Below are 8219 nucleotides of genomic sequence, written 5' to 3' on the forward strand. Positions count from 1 at the left end.
TTGATATATATATATATATTGATATATATATATATATTGATATATATATATTGATATATATATATATATTGATATATATATATATTGATATATATATATTGATATATATATTGATATATATTGATATATATGTATATATATTGATATATATTGATATATATATATATTGATATATATATATATATATTGATATATATATATATTGATATATATATATATATTGATATATATATATTGATATATATATATATATATTGATATATATATATATATATTGATATATATATATATATATTGATATATATATATATATATATATTGATATATATTGATATATATATTGATATATATATATATATATTGATATATATATATATATATTGATGTATATATATATATTGATATATATATATATTGATATATATATATATATTGATATATATACTGATATATATATATATATATTGATATATATATATATATATATTGATATATATATATATATATATTGATATATATATATATATATATATATTGATATATATATATATATATTGATATATATATATTGATATATATATATTGATATATATATATATATATATATATATATATATATATATATATATATATACAGTGATGATCATATTTATTGGAACGGTAAAATAAAAGTTAAATTTTGTCTAATAAATTCTAAAAAGGGATTAAATTAAAGAAAATAGCAAAGTATATTATGTATTTTTAACTGGCCTTTCCGATGCAGCAATCGGATTTTATAAAAAAATAAATAACAAAGGAACAACAAACATAATTGCAAAAAACCCTTGTTCAAAATTATTGGCACGATTTATTTAATAATCAATTGTATAGCCTTTGGCCTTGATTACCTTTCTCAGTCGCTTTTCATAGTTTACAACCAAGTTGTTGCACTCTTCAGTAGTAATTTTAGCCCACTCTTCCTGACAATAATCCTCCAATTGAATAAGATTCTTAGGCTTCCTTTGCATTACCCTCAATTTTAATGTTCTCCATAAATTTTCAATTGGATTAAGGTCTGGGCTTTGTGATGGCCACTCCAAAACATTAATATGATTGTCTTCAAGCCATTTCTTAGTCAGTTTAGCCGAATGCTTTGGGTCATTATCTTGCATGAATCACCAACGACGACCAAGTGAGAGCTCTTTAGCAGAGTCTTTCAGGTTTTCATCCAATATTTTAACATAATCTTCCTTTTTTATGCTACCTGTGACCTTAACAAGTCGCCCTGGTCCAGAGGCAGCAAAGGATCCCCAAAACATCAAACTGCCTCCACCGTGCTTCACTGTGGGTATGGTGTTCTTAGGCAGGAAAGCTTCGCCAGATTTTCTGTAAATATAAGACACTTTATTATGGCCAAATAACTCTATTTTCGTTTCGTCAGTCCATAGAACACGTTTCCAGAATGCAACATCTTTATCAATATGACGTTTTACAAAGGCTAGCCTTGCTTTCACGTGCATAGGCTTCAATAAGGGAGTATTTCTCGGACGACATGCTTTTAAACCAGCTCTCTTCAAAACTCTACCAACTGTATGTCGAGATACATTCACTCCAGAGGTGCTCTGTTCATCAACAATCTCCCCAACAGAGATCCTTGGGTTTTGTTTTACTTGTCGAAGAATTTTCCGTTCATCTCTTGGGGAAAGAATCCTTTTTCTCCCCTCTACCCTCTAAACTCATAACGTGGCCTTGCGATTTGAACTTGTTTATTATGGCTCTAACAGTGGATTTGGGAAGGTTTAGCTTCTTTGAAATCTTATCATAGCCCTCCCCATTGGTATGGCATGCTACAACAAGCTTCCTGACGTCTTCGCTGTGTTCCTTAGTTTTAACCATGGCGATTGAAAATTATAATTTAGTCACTTCTAATAGTTTAAATAAATCGCTATCTAAAAATTATCTGAAAAAAATTCACTGAATTAGCGTTAAACAAGCATAATATGGCTATAAAAATGTTCAGAAAGCACGTAAACCGGAAATTGATTGATATTATACTGATACTAAAAGAAAAACAAAGCCGTGCCAATAATTTTGAACAAGGGTTTTTTGCAATTATGTTTGTTGTTCCTTTGTTATTTATTTTTTCTAAAATCCGATTGCTGCATCGGAAAGGCCAGTTAAAAATACATAATATACTTTGTTATTTTCTTTAATTTAATCCCTTTTTTAGAATTTATTAGACAAAATTTAACTTTTATTTTTCCGTGCCAATAAATATGATCATCACTGTATATATATATATATATATATATATATATATATATATATATATTGATATATATATTGATATATATTGATATATATATATATTGATATATATATATATATTGATATATATATTGATATATATATATTGATATATATATATATTGATATATATATATATTGATATATATATATATATTGATATATATATATATTGATATATATATATATATATATATATATATATATTGATATATATATGAGTATTGCATTATATATATATTGATATATATATATTGATATATATATATATACGAGTATTGCATTATATATATATTGATATATATATATTGATATATATATATGAGTATTGCATTATATATATATTGATATATATATATATATATAAATATATTGATATATATATATGAGTATTGCATTATATATATATATTGATATATATATATATATATTGATATATATATGAGTATTTCATTATATATATTGATATATATATATTGATATATATATGAGTATTTCATTATATATATATATTGATATATATATATATATGAGTATTGCATTATATATATATATATATTGATATATATATATATATTGATATATATATATATTGATATATATATATGAGTATTGCATTATATATATATTGATATATATATATATATATTGATATATATATATATGAGTATTGCATTATATATATTGATATATATATATATATATTGATATATATATATATTGATATATATATATGAGTATTGCATTATATATATATATATGAGTATTGCATTATATATATATTGATATATATATATAGATGAGTATTGTATTATATATATATATATATATATATTGATATAACGCCTAAATATTTTAAGGACCAATCGACAGGTGAGTTGTTACACTGTCCTTACACATAATACAACTTGTCCCAGATACTGTTGATGTATTTTCTATACAACTCTTACACCATTACCAAATTTATGACGTAATACCATATGGTCTGAACATCATATATCACGTGCAAAATGGATATTGGCAGCTTAAAATGAGAACTAGACTTTGTCAACCTGCACATTAGCTAACTTTATCGTCAACAACGTCTGGTATTTTACATGTAACAATTATATGAATTTATAACTTCTTTTTAATTTGCACGATTTTTTTTATTATTCTGCAAAAGAGCTCTTAAAAGCTCAAAACAAATTTTATGACGTTTATAGCCTGACCATCATAAACTACAAATAAAATGGATAGTGGTAGCTTACAAAATTAAAACAAAGGTTCACCAATCTGCACAATAGCTAATTTTATTGCAACCGACATATGGTCCATATTATGAAACAAAATATCAGTTTATAACTTCTGTGCAATTTGCACAATTATTTTACTATTCTGTAAAACATAACTTTTAAAAAGGCTTTAAATTTGTGATTCAATTTAAACACATACATCTTATTTACAACCTTTATTTATAGCCTTAATTTAATGGCTGAGTAAAATTTGCATAGAAACAGTAAAGTATAATTAAGTGCAATAGGGATACTCAGGGTTAATTGAATTAGCATAGTTTAAAGAGAAATACTTTAAACTCGTTAAGAAGCTGGTTGTAAGGACGAATTCACTACAATAAGCAGTGCTTGCCGCTCTGTTTACACAAAACACGGCTGACAGTTAATGCACATTAAATATCGACAAGATACAGAAACAAGGATTAACATCTCAACGGTATATAAACGACATTATAAATTGATTGCAGCAGATAAAACATTAGGTGTAGCAATCCTCAAAACATTCAATGGTAAAGAGAGAAATGCTTTAAAGTAGTTAATAAGCTGATTGTATTGTCAAATTCACTACAGTCAGCAGTGGTCGCCGCTCTGTCTACACAAAACACCTTAAATATCGGCAAGATTCAGAAACAAAGATTAACTTGTTTGACTTGTTGATCTTCATTAATTCTCTGTTCAGAGACCTCGTTATGAATGAAAAAACTTTGCTTTCTTAAAATTCTGTTGTATTAAATTCGCTGTTATCACTATTAACAAATATGTCATGTAGGAAAATATCCAGTTTAATATCAAACACATTATAAATAAGCGGCTATATTTACATACATTTTATTTAAAATGAAAGCTATTTCAAAAGACCATGTTAGTATCCATTGCTAAGTAACTAGATTATATATTGATTTGTATTATTAACTTTAATTTACCGAGTATTTAAATTCACTGTTATTGTATTATTGTTTATTATATTTCTATGGTTAGCAATATATTTTTATTAATTTTAATAGCAACTATGGTAGTTGCATGTATATTATTAGCAATATATTAGTTTATTATTAACAATAGTATTATTGTTCCTACAAATTCTTACTATATTATTGTTTATTTCGATTTATTGAATAATTCCTTACATATTAACATTTAAACAATATTATAACACGATCAGCTGGCGTGTGACCGACCCAGGTGTTACACTAAATCTCCTGGAAACAGTCCGCATGTGAAGATCTGTTATTTGACGTCTTTTGTTCAGTAGCAACGATGGTAGTTGTATGCTTATTATACCTAAAATTATTAATCTATTATTGTTTATTTTACTTTATTAATTGCATTATTCATTTATCTATTACAAAATACTATGAATAGTATTTAACATTTAAAGAATATGAATTTGAATTAAGTGTTTATTTCTGTGATTTTTAAATGTTTTATTAAGTTATGTTTCTTGTTTTGTTGGCACGATTAAAATAAAAAATGATATAATAATATTAAATTTCATTTATTTTTATTTGCAGATGTTCCTGCTAGAATTTTTTTTACTGAATATTAAGTGATCATCCTTATCCTGAAACAGTATTCTATACATAATTATTATTATTATTATTATTATTATTATTATTATTATTATTATTCTATATACAATTATTTCCTTACGTGGCAGACAACAAAAAAAACCTGACCACAACATTATTATACATACATGTGAGAAGGGTTATTTTATCGGGATTGTTTAGCAAATAGTGATAAGAACATCATATTTAAATTTGTGAATTTTTGTTTAATGTTTTTATAAATAATGAGATATCGAATTTAACATTTCATAAAAATCTGCTAATTTAGAATAGAGAATATTTTAACTTTTACACTACAAAATATCTTTTATCAAATAAATGAAAAGTTAAACACAATTGAAATTTATTTCGCATAAAATCTGACTTGCATAAAAAACTCCAGATTAAAACTGAAAAGTCTGGATAAAATGACATATTGTTTATAACTTGGTAGTGAGCATCTTGGTCACTGAGCATTTAATTTAGTTATGAATATATACATAAGGGAAAAGCCATATTATTGCGAAGTGTGTGGATATTCTTGTTTTAAAAAATCATATTTACTGAAGTATTTGAGAACTCACACTGTGATTGAGAGATAAAGAATTTAAACGGAACATTCGAATATCTATGTATCTCATATAGACTTCAAGTGTTAGCTCCAGTTTGTGGGTTGCTTGATTTCTGAGAACTTCGACTGAAGTAAAATGAAACAAAAAGGGAAAGGCCACAGTATTGTGAAGTGTGTGTATATTCTTGTTCTCAAAAATAAAAGTAATACATATGAGAACGCACACTGGGGAAAAGCCACATTTTTGTGAAGTGTGTGGACATTCTTTTACTGAAAAATCAAACTTAGTGAAACATAGGAGAACTCACACTGGGGAAACGCCACATTCTTGTGAAGTGTGTGGATATTCTAGTGCTCAAAAACACACTTAAGGAGACATGAGAACAAACACTTGGAAAAAGCCACATTTTTGTGAAGTGTGCGAATATTCTTTTCCTTACAAATCAATGTTAGTAATACATATGAGAACACACACTGGGGAAAAGCCACATTCTTGTCAAGTGTGCGGGCATTCTTGTTCTGAAAAATCAAAGTTAGTAATACATATGAGAACTCACACTGGGGAAAAGCCATATTCTTGTGAAGTGTGCGGATATTCTTTTTCTCACAAATCAACATTAGTGACACATATGAGAACTCACACTGGGGAAAAGCCACATTCTTGTGAAGTGTGTGGATATTCTTGTTCTAAAAAATCACATTTAGTGACACATATGAGAACTCAAACTGGGGAAAAGCCACATTCTTGTGAAGTGTGTGGATATGCTTGTTCCCAAAAATCAACATTATTGAGACATATGAGAACTCACACTGGGGAAAAGCACCATTCCTGTGAAGTGTGTCGATATTCTTGTTCCCAAAAATCAACATTAGTGAGACATATTAAGACTCACACTGGGGAAAAACCACATTCTTGTGAAGTGTGTGGATATTCTTTTACTAAAAAATCAAATTTAGTTATACATATGAGAACTCACACTGGGGAAAAGCCACATTCTTGTGAAGTGTGTGGATATTCTTTTACTGAAAAATCAACATTAGTGATACATTTGAGAACTCACACTGGGGAAAAGCCACATTCTTGTGAAGTGTGTGGATATTCTTTTACTAATAAATCAAATTTAGTAAAACATATGAGGACTCACACTGGGGAAAAGCCACATTCTTGTGAAGTGTGTGGATATTCTTTTACTAATAAATCAAATTTAGTAAACCTTTTGAGGACTCACACTGGGGAAAATCCACATTCTTGTGAAGTGTGTGGATATTCTTGTTCTCAAAAATCACATTTAGTGACACGTATGAGAACTCACACTGGGGAAAAGCCACATACTTGTGAAGTGTGTGGATATTCTTGTTCTAAAAAATCACATTTAGTGACACATATGAGAACTCACACTGGGGAAAAGCCACATTCTTGTGAAGTGTGTGGATATGCTTGTTCCCAAAAATCAACATTATTGAGACATATGAGAACTCACACTGGGGAAAAGCACCATTCCTGTGAAGTGTGTCGATATTCTTGTTCCCAAAAATCAACGTTAGTGAGACATATGAGAACTCACACTGGGGAAAAACCACATTCTTGTGAAGTGTGTGGATATTCTTTTACTAGAAAATCAAATTTAGTTATACATATGAGAACTCACACTGGGGAAAAGTAGGCTTCAACAGAAAATATTAAAACTCCGAAAGGAAACATCCCGGATATCTGCCTTTCTGTTATGTGACAGCCCAGGGAAAAAATTAAAAAAGAAGATGAACAAACTTAAAACTGACTATTCTCTTCATAACCAATTGCAGCTAAGCGCTAAGGTAGCAGAAAACCAAGCTGAAATAATAGCTTTAGCTGCACAAATAAAAAATAAATAAAAGAAAATGGAGTCCAAGTCATTGAATGGGTTGTTTGACAAGAACCCAAGGATGGTGTATAGAAAGTTAATTAAAGAGGAAATCAAGGTAAATTCGCCACCGTTACAGGAAGAAGTGGAGTCATTCTGGAGGCCACTGTATAAGGATCCCAAACAACACCAAGAGAGGGAGTGGATATATACAATTAAAGAGGCTGTCAAGGGCAAACAAAATATGCCACCACTAAAAATCACGAAAGATGCTCTAAGGAAAAAAATCACCCATTTTGGCAACTTTAAAAGCCCAGGAATTGACAAGATCCCAAATTTCTGGCTTAAAAAACTGACAGCACTTCATGAACATTATGCACAGGCATTTACTCGTGTTGTCAGCGGTGAGGAAGATCCACCAGAATGGTTAACTCTTGGTAAAACGACTCTGGTACCCAAGAGCCAAGAGACTCACTTGCCCAATAAATACATGCCTATCTGCTGCCTCCCAACCACATACAAGTGGCTTACAGGAATGATTGCAGATGCAATCTATCAACACCTGACAGAGGGTGAGTACCTTGAAAACGAACAAAAGGGATGCACCAGGAATAAACTAGGTACAAAGGACCAACTGCTCCTCAACAAAACCATCCTGGAGCACTGGAAAAAGCGTCAAAGAAACTTATCAATGGCTTGG

The sequence above is a fragment of the Euprymna scolopes genome, chromosome 46 (genome assembly GCF_053919585.1).
Source record: "Euprymna scolopes isolate OS-2025 chromosome 46, ASM5391958v1, whole genome shotgun sequence".
Lineage (NCBI taxonomy): Eukaryota > Metazoa > Mollusca > Cephalopoda > Sepiida > Sepiolidae > Euprymna > Euprymna scolopes.